Below are 13240 nucleotides of genomic sequence, written 5' to 3'. Positions count from 1 at the left end.
GTGATTTTCACAGCTCTTTAGGTCCTACGCAGCAAGCCCTGACCATTTCCACCCTATACAAGACCTCTGGCAGTTCAGCCTCACTTGTGCAAAAGGGTAGGACTGACCACGTTCAGCACAACACTCTCCTACATACAGCTCGCGGTAACTACGCATATAGTTTGTGCTTTTGGTATTCTAGTTAAGAAAGGTACCTCTGTTAAAATAAAAAGAAGTAGACAGGAAGTCACTTCATCATATCCTATGTCACTGCTTTTGCCTGTAATTTATCAAACTTCTCCACCTTCTCCAGTGAATGAGATTCAAGTATCATTATTTCACTTGCAGGGTAGTTCCTGAGCACCTGCACACTGTACTCCAGCAGTTCTGCTGCACATTTTGATTTCCTTTTGTTTGCTCCCAATAACTATTTTTGTCCAATATTGCCATAGAACATTCCATTCCATTTTTACGAGTTCCTGCTAGAAATGTTTGGTTTCCAAGCAGAAACACAGTGAAGGACAGATCTGATGTTATGACCACACCAGAGAGACTTCCAGAAAATTTTACCGGTAGTATTGAACACTATTCAGCATTTTTAAATGAGCAGAACTACTGTACCAACACTGTTTTGGCTGAAACCAGGGTGCCAGCATTCATTCAGGAAGCGGGCTATAGCTCAGGCACAATACAGGTTGAACAACAAACAGTAACAGAGAGAACTATTGTAAAAACCATCAACTATAATTTCATCCAACATCTCACTACTCTAATATTCCACCGAACATTTTCATTCACATTACTGAAAAACTTTGAGAGCATTTCAAAGATCTCAGCCTCTCCTACTTCACAGAAGTTCCAAGAGGTTCCTCTCTCTCTGTCCCGCAGAGCACTGAAGTGGCAGAGATCTAAGATGTTACATCTAAGGCAGCACACAGCACAAACATGGAAGCAGCTACGCATCTCTTTCAAGAGGTATTCAAAATACACAGCAGTCACGGGCCGCTCAATTGTTTAAGTCTGTATTAGTAAGGAATTGAAGGAGTGGTTGCACATACCATTTTCCTCCCCTGCTCAGGCCACACAAAGTCAGTCTGACCTCCAACTAGCAATTACATTCTTTATTAACATTACAATAGAATCATTAAGGTTGGAAAACACCACCAACTCTAACCATCAGCCCATCACAACCATACCACTAAACCGTGTCCCTCAGCGTCACATCTACGCTTTTCTTGTAAGCCTCCAGGGACAGTGCCTCCACCAGCTCCCTGGGCAGCCTGTTCCAATACCTCACCACTCTTTTGGACATTTTTCTAATAGTCAGCCTGAATCTTGAGGCCATCACCTTTCATCCTATCACTGCTACCCACAGGAACACGCCAACCCTCACCTCACTACAACCTCCTTTCAGGTTATTGTAGAGAGTGATAAAGTGTCTCCTGAGCCTCCTCTTCTCCAGAGGAAACAATCCCAGTTCTCTCAGCTGCTTGCCATAAGACCAAACCCTTCACAGCTTCATTGCCCTTCTCTGGACACAAGACAATCACCTCTGGCTCCTGCTGGCAACGCTGCTTCTGATACAAGCCAGGATGTCATTGGCATTCTTAGCCAATTATTTTTCTTTGTGAGTGTCTTGTCCGTTACTTTCATTTTTTTGTGGATAAAAGACATCTGTTTCAGAACAATGAATTTTGCTCTTATCGATTAATTAGATTTTTGTTAATAATGAGAATTTCTTCCCAGAACATAATTTACGAACTTGCTGTGTGCGCTGTAGTGGCTCTCTGCAGCAACACAACAGGAAAAAGTAGCTCCTGAAAATTACAGAGCTCATTTCTGCAAGTGCTACAGAGGTGTTTCTCAGTAAGACATCCAGTGACTATGGCACGAGCCTCACGGAACACGTGAAGATTTTGCTCACGTCCAGGCTTGGTGGGATTAGGCCAAGCATAAGCCACACCAGCAATGGCAGAGCAACCGTCACTTGAAGCTTTATACTGGGGATTGTAACGATTATACATTTTCTAATCCTGCTTCCTTCTGGCAAAACAATAGATTGTCTATAACTTTATGGCCACCGTCCGTCAGTCAGTCGGGCTTCCATCACCAGCATTCCTCCCTCACCGCTGACACGTTGCTTCCACTTGGCCATAAGCCGTGCACTAAACCCCTTCGTGCCGTGGAGTTTGATTCGGGCAGGACGAACAGCCCAGCTCACGTGCCCTCTTGCAAATGCAGCAGGCTGCGGTTGAACATCTTGTTTTTTCATTTGCTATAGACATTTGTTCTTGCAGCTGACCATGTGCAGGAGAATTTACTCATGTTCCAGAAAAGGACAGCTGCACCACAAATTACCTTAAACCTCCTTGCTCCAGGGATTATCCGGGTACAGTGAAGTGTGTGTATTAGAGGGCAAGGGTCTTTTCTTACTATAAACAGAGTTATTAACCTCTTATTTACCAGAAGTACTTATAAACTGAACAATGGAGACAGTTTTTATATCGCTAATCGCTTCTGCCTGGTGGTAATTTTTAGGACTGGCCATCAGTCTGTGCTCAAGGGCTGACTTCCTTGCCTGCTTTCTCAGCTTTCCCTCATGAATGAAGATTTCTGCTGGCCTCCTGTATACGCGGGAGACAACATGCACCTCTTTGGTCTGCACACATTGGCCCCTTTTCGCCACTTCTGCACCTTCATGGGAATAGCCACGTTACAGCAACCTACTTGACTCTCAACACACTCGATTTTGGCATTTACAGGTGGAACTACACGAGGACCTCAGGAGGAGAAGTATCATTAAATCCAAAGAAATATTTCCATCTCTGAATATGTAAGCATCATTTCACCAACAATGAAATTATAACCTAGATGCAAATAATGTAGTAGATAATCTATCTAACAGATCATCTAAACACAGGCAGCCTGCCCTGTCATCAGCTGGTACTGCAGCATCTCAGGTGAGAAACCAGACAAGGGGCAGTCAAAGAAGAAAGCCACTCATGAGAGCCCAAAGAGACTGCCAACTTTTGACAAATCTGAATAATAATGAAAATGTAACTATATGGACCTCCAAGAAGTAACAACATTCTGAATACTTAAAATTCATTTTTTTTAGCCTGAGGCTTTATTTTTCTCATTTTATGTCTTCCATTAATGTAAAAATTTTTTATATATGGAAACTTTTTACATTCGTGTCACATAAAAATGTTTATGCTCTCTCTGGCTGGAGTCAACGCGCTGCCTCTCAACTCCTGCTCTAACACTAATACCTGCACTTTGACACTGCAGCAAATTCTCTGCTACTGCAAATAGCCTCAGTGAAGCCCTATCCATTTCTACCAACAGAGGCCTTGGCTCACTCCCCTGCCAACTCAAAGCTCCTCTGCTCGCTATTTAAAGGTTCACAATAGACAAGAGCTTATCATATTCAACACGCAGACATCTGTTTCACAAAATGACAATTTGCAAGTAATGAAGTTGAGCAAGAATGAAAAATAAATTAGAAATGGAGCTTAATGTGACCCCTTATATAGAGTTCTGTTTTAACATCAACAATGCAAACATTTGTGCAACTCAAATGAGTCTTCAATCTAACTTCAAACAAATCCCACCAAATGAAAATTCTGCCAGTTCCCCAGCTCCTCATTTATAACTGGATGCCAGAAGTGAGGTTTCTCATGTCAGTCAAAAACCTGAGCCATCAGACACATCACTCTAATTAAAGCATTCAAAAACAAAACAAAACCATAAAAAGCACACTGCAACATATGCTTTCTCACAAACATCTCAAAGAGTCATCACTTTGCTAAGCCTGGCTGCCACCCAGCACAGGACTGGAGGCAGCCTGTTCCCTTCCCAGCAGCCGGCTCACCTGTAGGTCTAACAGAAAGCCAGATACAGAATATACTTCAACTTTTTTTTTTTTTTTCCCCCTCAACACAAGGAAAAAAACAGTGACATCCTCAACTAACTTAGAAATTAGATTCCACCAGTCTGCAGAATTTAATCATAGGGTTTTTGGGTTTTTTTCATTGGGTTGGTTTAGTTTTGCGTTGTTTTTTTTTTTTTAATGTTCTTTTTTTCTGTTTGTTTTATAAAGGCACTCAGCTTCTCACCAATGGAATAAGCACTTTAATACTGTTTTTCAATATCTTTTAATCAAAACCTGCCCTGACAGAAGAGCTGCAAGCCTCTACCTTCAACATGATCTGGTAGTACACTGGCTGTTAGATCCAGAGCCAAATGCTTCCAAGATCCAGATAACCATGTAATTTTCTGCTGTTGTTTTATGCAGCCTTTCTTTTCACAATATATGGCAGCAAAAACTTCAAGCTATTTACATATAAATCATATAATTTCAAGATCTTCTCTAAAAAAAAAAAAAAACACACAGAGTATCATAACATATTACAAATTGATCAGAGCTTTTCCAAGTACTTCCTGTAGCATCTTTCTAAGAAATATTCCCATCTGTGCCAAAATTTTCACTCTGAATCCAAGTAGCATTATCACCATGAGGCTTTTACCAAGGACATATATTGTATTACACTTCTAGAAGTCAAGGGTTAGATATTGCTGGGAAAACTATGCAACATGAATTCCTAAAGTGTACTAGCAGCCCACAGCCACACCAAGATCATTCTAAAAATAAGTTAATTTGCTCTGGTCCAGAAAGCAGAGTAGCAACGCTGGCTCCTTGAAACCATCTTACTTCCACTCTTACCAAATAAGCCAGAATCACTATGGTCAAAGAAATCCTGGAATGAAGCAAGACCCACCTTACGGTGTCTCTGAGCTACATCTAAGTCTCAGCCTTAGGAGATTTGGTGAGGCAAACAAGGAGAAAATAGAGCAGCCCCCACCTTCCTCCCTCCCAACCCCCCCAAAAAAGACACCAAGAAAAGAACATTTGTATCAAAGTATTCTTCGCTAATATGAGTGGAAGAAAAGGCTCCAATTTTTCTTATCGCTCATTTCCACTATGGCACTTAGAGAAGTCCAAGACATCAGTAGCTCCTGGCCTTGCAACTAGTTCTTATTAATAGTTTTCTTCTTACTGAGGAGTTTCTAACACTGGTTCTTCAGGCCTCGTGCACATACCCCCACCACGCTTGCCAAATGTGCCAACTCATTTCTTTTCCTAACCGGGCAAAACACACCACAAGACAGCAAACCCTATCCCATTCCAAAAGCCTTTTTCTCCTCAGGGGAGCTTCATTGGCCTAACATGGGAAAGCAGTGGAGGGGAAGGCAAAAAGAAGTAGAAGAAAACAGTGTTTTATACTATAATGGATACATTTGAACAAGGATCAAGAGGGACTTTCAAAGCAAGTACACTTTGTTAGGTAGCATATAGTTTCAGACTAAGTTTTTATGACTACCATGCTTAGGAGAAGATGTGGTTCTACAAGCGCTGGAAATATTCAGTCCATAATATTCCACAAGCCTGCGAGTTTAAAACAAGCAAAGAACAAAAATCAAAAGCCACCCACTCACCCCCCCATCTCAGGCAACAAGAGCATGTAATTCTGCCAGCTGGAACACATGAAAACGTCATTTGTTTTCCCTGTCCTTTCTGCACATGAAAGGGTTCCCCCACGCTGCAGACACAGACTTTCCTGTAGAAAACATGGAGATCTCTCCATGTTTCCTTCTGGGGCCTAAAACCATGGAGAGGGCAGGAGTGCCCGACTGCTCCTGTAGGACAGGGAAAGGCCGTATTTCAGCAGCATTTCCTCCACCTCCACCAGAAAGGGAGGAGAGCTCAGCAGCTGCAGGGAAATCCCTGAGCCTGAATAAGACTGGCAAACCTAGCAGGAAGGGCTTGGTTTCCTCAGAACAACTTGCAGGCTGGGGAGGGAAGAGACAGAGACAATTTTCTTTCTTTCCTAGAAACTTGTGAGGTAAGAAGAAAACAAGGGGAGTTCAGCAGGGATGCTCATTAACTGGCTCGTGATTTAGGGAACAGAAGCTATAGGATGTATGTGGGCATTTAACTCCAGGAAGGAGCCACATGGTACCAGGATGTCAGCATCCAGCACAGAAAGTTCTGGTGGAAAGCCGTGCAGGAGATTGGAGAGACAGAGTGCACAGAGTAGGCTGTGGTTTTCCTGGCACCTCACCATGCTCCACATTGCCCAGTGACAGACAAGACCTTTGCATCCACTACAAAGTACTTGAAACCACAAAAGATATTTGTGTCTGAATAACATCTCAGCATAAATCTTCCTGCCATCATTAGGTCTTACGGAAAGATCCATTTTTATGTGTTTAGGCCCAATGAAAAAGGAAAAAAAAAAAAAAGAATAGGGCTGAAAGAGTTAAGGAGTTTATTGTGCTTTTACACATTTTTAGGGATCATCTTTCAACAATGGCAGTAAAATCAGCATGTAGTCTTAATTTTCTATGGTTGAACCTTGAACGTGAATCATTATATTACAATGTACTTATTGATTTCAACAGGAAGAGGATTAAGCCCAGAAAATCAGGTTAGGAACCTGAAACTGGGCTGAGGAAAATGGAATTTTTCTGGTACTAAAAATCTCTTATGTTATGTAAAATACATTAGAATTTTAAATATGAGATTTGACCATTTGGAAAATATTCTTATCATTTTGAAACCCACCAGAGATGTGACAATGTCAACGAACTGAAAATCTGATTAGTACTTAGTGCTTTAATAAAAAACTCTATTATTTCACACATTATATAGTAATATCTAGTATTATCTACTTGTTTAAACAAACACGTACATAAAATGAAAGGGTTTCAATGGGCTATTCAACAGGTACAAAGAGAAAATACCTGTGATTGCTGAAATTCTGGTACTGGAAGTTGATGGTTTTGACAAGAAAATAACTTGGATAGAAGTTTCTTGTGATGGATGTATATTTCTCAAAGTTTGCTCTGAGTGCTGCTGAAGATCTCAGCTAAAACAGTTATTTGCTTGTCCTATAATTAAAATCATAATTTAAAAAAAACCCACACTATCTTTGAGTCATTTGCCTGCGAATTTCTAGCACTTATAACAGCTTTGGAACAGCAACTTGCCAAGGGCACTGACACAACCAGCACAATTTCCAAGGTGGTCCCCACAGATCTCTCATCCAAATTAATTAGAAGAGATTTTCCTTGAATTCCATGTCCTATAAAAACTTCATAAAGGGTTCTGGGTTTTTTTTGGTTTTTTGTTTGTTTGTTTGTTTGTTTTTTTAAATATACAGAACAGTATGTGGCAAACATTACCTACTTAGAGCTTCAAATGGCATGGTAACAGATCCAGTGAGCAACCAGCATGTCACACTTTAGTGAGTAAGCATTCAACTCATTGAAATTTCCAGCTTATTACAAATGCTTACATCAGAATTAGCTGTGTCAGAAAAGATGGTAATTAATTTGTTAAACGTTCACATGAGATCAAGGATGCTGGTAACACGTGGGCGAAAAACATTCCCGTGGCGCTACTAGCTCTGATTTACATGAAGCAGATTTATTTGGGCAAACAGAAAAGGTTAATAAAAACATTTTTTTTGTATGTTCCAGGCAGCTTGAACTAGAGCTTGCAAGTACTTGAAATGACAAACGTTTCATTGAGCAAAAGACAAACTGCAGAAAGGCTGGGGAATCAATCCAGACTTCCACTCTGCTCACAGGCTTTATCTCCAGGCCATTCCCTTTGTGTCTGACCAGCAGCCTTGCTACCTGCATATGATGCTCCCTGCTGCCAGCAGTGCCCCCATGTCCCCCAGAGGACACGGGCTCTTCTATATCACACAACCACAGTTTGTGTGCACTGCATGCTAGCTCCCCACCAGCCCTCACACAAGGGCAGAAGCACTCAGGGCAAAAATAAAGAAGTAGAACGTATTTTATACGATTCCACCCTAGAAGCAGATTTGGTTAAAAAAAAAAAAAAATTATTAAAGTCTGGAATTTCATAGAATCATAGAGGCACCAAGGTTGGAAAAGACCTACAAGACGATCCAGTCTAACCATCCACCTATCACCAATAGTTCTCACTAAACCACGTCCCTCAACACAATGTCTAAACGTTCCTTGAACACCTCCAGGGTCATTGACTCTACCACCTCCCTGGGCAGCCCATTCCAGTGCCTGACCACTTTCTCGGAGAAGAATTATTTCCTAATGTCCAACCTGAATCTCCCCTGGCCCAACTTGAGGCCATTCCCTCTAGTCCTATCACTAGTTACATTAGAGAAGAAGGCAACCCCCAGCTCACTACAACCACCCTTCAGGTAGTTATAGAGAGCGATAAGGTCTCCTCTGAGCCTCCTCTTCTCCAGACTGAACAATCCCAGCTCCCTCAGCTGCTCCTCATAAGGCCTGTGCTCCAGACCCCTCACCAACTTAGCTGCCCTTCTCAGGACCCGCTCCAGGGCCTCAACGTCTTTCTTGTAGCAAGGGACTCAAAACTGAACACAGTACTCGAGGTGCGACCTTACCAGAGCTGAATACAGAGGGACAATTACTTCCCTGCTCCTGCTGGCAACACTATTTCAGATACAAGCCAGGATGCCATTGGCCTTCTTGGCCACCTGGGCCCACTGCTGGCTCACGTTCAGCCAAGCACTGACCAGTACCCCAAGGTGATTTTCTTCTACACAGTCTTCCCAGCCACTCTGCCCCAAGCCTGTATCACTGCCTGGGGTTGCTGTGGCCTAAGTGCAGGACCTGGCACTTGGTCTTGTTGAACCACTGGCTTCAGCTCAGCTATCCAGCCTGTCCAGATCCCTCTGCAGGGCCTTGCTGCCTTTCTGTATGTTTCACTAAAGCCAAAGACAAAGAGAAGTGCTTCTATGAGATACATACTGCCTTAAAAAAAACTCACAGTGGAGGATGATGTAAACCCAGAGAAAAGGAATAATTTCATTTTAAGCTGCAAATCTTTTCTTGCAAGTGACCAGATGGCACTAAACTGGCACAGATGACATTAAATTGTTCAGGTTGAATTGAAACCTAAACTAAACCTGGGCAAAGCACTTCAGTTCTGTTCCTAATAGTTCTGTTGTTACTGGAGCTGATTTCACGGTTATTTGGGAGCGAGCTCTTTGCACTGAAGTTAATGGTTAAAAAAAAAAAATTAAAAAAAAAATTGCCTTGTAGAAAAAAAAAAAACAAGCAATTTCACCAGAGGGCCTGGTACCTCTACACTAGCTCCAGCACAGCCAAAACAGAGCAGGAAAATGAGTGCTGAACCAAAGTGTTGTATCTAACTTAGGACACCCATCACCAAAACGAAGTTTGGCACAGACAGTCAAATGTTCAAGCTTCACAACTTGGAATGGCCAGGTTGCACACAGGTCCTCTATCTAGCCTTTGAACACAACTAGCATGCATTACCTGCCATGCAGTATGGTTTCCACTTAAGGTAGAAGAAAGCAATAACTGAGTTTGCTACCAGTTATTCAGTCATGCATGAAGTGTAGCGTCTGAAAAACGTTGCTGCACCCTGGAAACATGCTGCTCTTATTTGATATTGCTGTATAAGCATCAAACTATTTTGTTTTAAAAGCCGTGGTAAATTTATGAATGAAACTGTGCAAGAGGGATTTAATAAGAGATCCATTGCAAGTGTTTAGTGGTCTGGATGTTGCCTGCCACCAGGGTAGCATGAAATCATTTGATAATTAGACCATGGCTACGCACGATTAGCATACCATAAAAACATAGGGCTGCATTATTTATATTTATATAACAGATGGATCTTTAAGAAAGTCGTGCATTTTTAATGAATGCAACATCACGCCAGTGTTGACAGAAGATTTAGAAGTGCTGCAACACAGCCAAACAAAGCCTAAGACCATTACCTTCTTCCCTCTCCCCAACTCTTCTCCCACACTGGTCATAGAGCAGAGAAACAAATGTGAAACACTGCTATGAATTGAATTCCAGAGATTAGATGAAGTACAGTATTTAGGTTTATACAGCATTAGGTTTAGGGATATATTTTGTTTTCATTTACATTGTAAGTAATTACAGGACTCCCACTACAAAATCTACCTGAAGGACCCATGCTCCTTATTTAGGTCCACAACACAGGGATGAGAGTGAGTAGCAAGTCTACCTACAACTACCGAAAATAGTAAAGTTCTAAAACTGTATTTTGGAAAGAAAAAAAAAAAAAAAAGCAAAAACTGAAGACGTAAAGTCTATGGGGCCAGATGACATGCACAACTGGTGGAAGCTGCTGATGGATGGTGTTCCTTAGGGCACCTCTCGTACAAGAAAGGCTGAGGAAACGGGGGTCGTTCAACCTGGAGATGAGAAGGCTCCAGGAACGGATCCATTTAAAGGGATCTTATAAACAGGAGGGATACCAACTTTTTACATGCTCTGATAGTGACAGGACAATGGGGAACAGTTTAAAAGAGAGAAGAATTAGGTGAGATGTTAGGTGGAAATTCTTTACTCAGAGGGTGGTAAGGCCCTGGCCCAGGCTGCCCAGAGGAGCTGTGGGTACCCCATCCATGGAGGTGTTCAAAGCCAGGCTAGACAGGGCCCTGGGCAGCCTGATCTCGTGGAGGACAACCCTGCCCACTGCAAAGGTTCTAGGATTCTATGATTTCAAGCCAGTGCTCACACAATAGAAGTGAGGGTATAATATAAATACAATATAAATATAAATACAATATAAAACAGAAGTACTTAAATTTCACTCACCAGATCTTTTCCAAAATGCATCACATCCTCCCAAATTCAGATGGACAAGTAATGAATGCAGCTAGCTGTCCCTTCCCATCTTGAAGATTTGTCAGACGATGGCAACTTTCTTCAGCTCTGGAGATATAGAGACAGTTTCAGCACAGCTGTCATAATAAATTAGTTTACCTTAAGACATACAGGAAAAACTACAGAAGGCAAATTACACTGAGTTGCTCCGAAAGAATCATAGGATCATTTGGGTTGGAAGAGACCTTTAAGATCATCTAGTTCCAACTCCCTGCTATAGACAGGGGCACTTCCCACGAGAGCAGGTTGCTCAAAGCCCCACCCAGCCTGGCCTTGAATGCCTCCAGGGAGGGGGCATCCACAACTTCCCCGGGCAACCTATTCCAGTGTCCCCACCCTCACAGTAAAGAATTTCTTCCTAATATCTAGTCTAAATCTACCCTCTTCCAGTTTAAAACCACTTCCCCTCATCCTGTTGCCTCCGATTTATTTCCATGGAAAGTACAATGGATACAAAGAACACAACAACACTATTTGATAGAGCAAATGCTCAGGTACAAAACCCTGATTTTCAGCATAGTCGCTATCATTAGCTATGCATCTTCACCGGCAACGAACAGCCTGCATACCACCCTTACAGAAGTCTGCACCAGCAGAGGTGACTCACTGTCATCGCTGCTGAAATGCACCACTCACTGCCTCCCTGTTATCACATCCACTGTCTCCAGAAACGTACAGCAAGTGTTGATGAGTGTCAGTGGGTGCCATTTTTTCAGAGTTAATTCAGATATCTAAGTCAGCTGATATGATCAAAACCTTGGTCAAAATCTGCACAGAAATGCAGACCTGAGAGGATGACAGTCTGTCAGGTTTATTATTTCCAAAGAGGTTAGATGTCTTCACACTGAGAGAGGATTTTTCCCAAAAATCATCCTTTGCATGGCAGCTGTTACCTCATTGTAATTATTCATGTCTAGCCACTTGTACTGGGAATAAAGATGATGGCGTGAATAAAGGTAAGAGTGAAGATGAAATTTTTTGAATGTTATTTGTCTGACTTTATGGACTGTGTACTTTTGTAAGGAAATGCAAGTTATTTAACTTGAGAATTACAGTTCACTTTAAACTGTAGACTAACATGCCAATATTGTTGATTAATCAATTTACCGGGCAGTAGTATGATTAATTACATAAAGCATTACTCAAAAGGCTGTTACTCCAAGACTAAATCATGTACCAACAAGCTAGGCAGTAAGAGTTTAGACAGAAATAAAGTGATACAATGTGATATAAACTGTGCTTTTTAAAGGCCTTCCTTAATGGCCAGTATTCATTGCACTCAAAAGTTTCAGCTGCCAAATCATTTCTATTGGTCCATGAATCATAGCTGGGTAAACTTATTTGAAGTAACGGAAGTGAAGTGCTTTTTAAAGGAGGTACCAATAAGACATTAGTATCATAACAAAGAAGTAACATTTCCATACTCAAATCATTGAACAAATATTTTATTTAAAGATGTAAAACAGCCTAGCATTAGAAAGATCTGAAGTCCTAATTTTAGCACAATATAAGCCTAAGGTATTTTCATATCTGCATTAGGAAAGACTTTTGTGGAGAAATCCACATGTAGAAAAGCTTGTGAGAAGAATACGACCCTCAGTGGTGGAGTAAAACTCTGAGGCTTGCGAAGTATATCAAGCCTCAGTTTCCAGAAGGTTGGGGTTTGCTCACACAGAATCTGATTTCATGTTAAACAAGAAGTTCTTGATTGTGATGTTAGAGATCAAGAAGGAAAGGAAAACATTTCTACAGTCTTTTATTCCCTGCTCATCTACTTGGGAGTTGGGGGGAAGAAAAAAAAAAAAAATGTTGCCTAACTTCTGAAGAGGAAGTTCCAAAATTTAGATTTGGTCTTGTTTGTTCAGGGCAAACAACTTCACAGTACACCCTGTCTCACCTGCCAGAAGGCAGAGAAGTACTAACAAGTCATTTATTTATGTAGTCCCTTCAGCACTGCTTTTTAATTAAATTAAGATTAATCCGACTCCTGAAGTCCATTTCTGCAGATTGCCTTAAAGAGAACTACAAGAAAACCAGAGGGTGTTAGCAGCTAACAACTTTGCCTTCCCATGGCAATTACCATAGGTGATGATTTGCAAAAATTAGGTAAATCTCTCTCCCACCAACTCCCAGCAGATTTAAGAACCTGGTAAGCTACAGCAGCAAGCTACTAAACTTCAGTGCAGCTTTAAAAGCAAAGAGTTTGCAACACCAACAGCATTTTTATTTATTTTCCTTCTGCTTTGACCACTTGAAATCAGCTTTTGTAACATAAAAGGTCACGTTTTCAATCCCTCCCCACAGACCCGCTGGGACAGGCCCGAGGAAAGCCCCACAAGCTCCTCCCGGGCAGGGAAGACCACATTCCTCTGGTTGGTTTTAAAACCCAGGAGCCCCCCACTCCCAAAATAAAGATCAATTTTAAAAAACACTCACCACAACCTCATAAGACACCCTCCATACCTCTTTCGCTTCACCCCACCACACCCACTCCCCTATCTCCAGCCTT

General features: G+C 41.7%; 1 protein-coding gene across 4 annotated transcripts in view; it reads right to left on the bottom strand.

Annotated features, from left to right (window-relative positions):
• Positions 1 to 13240, bottom strand: part of OTOG (otogelin) — a 149958-nt gene that overhangs the window by 39139 nt on the left and 97579 nt on the right. For all 4 annotated transcript variants that reach the window (XM_021401757.1, XM_021401758.1, XM_021401759.1 and 1 more), the window contains one exon: positions 10663 to 10779. The gene's annotated coding sequence lies outside the window, so the exon portion shown is untranslated. The remainder of the gene's footprint in view (positions 1 to 10662; positions 10780 to 13240) is intronic.

The sequence above is a fragment of the Numida meleagris genome, chromosome 6 (genome assembly GCF_002078875.1).
Source record: "Numida meleagris isolate 19003 breed g44 Domestic line chromosome 6, NumMel1.0, whole genome shotgun sequence".
Taxonomy (NCBI): domain Eukaryota; kingdom Metazoa; phylum Chordata; class Aves; order Galliformes; family Numididae; genus Numida; species Numida meleagris.
Note: the sequence above shows the minus strand (reverse complement) of the source record. Positions and strands in the feature narration are given on the sequence as shown.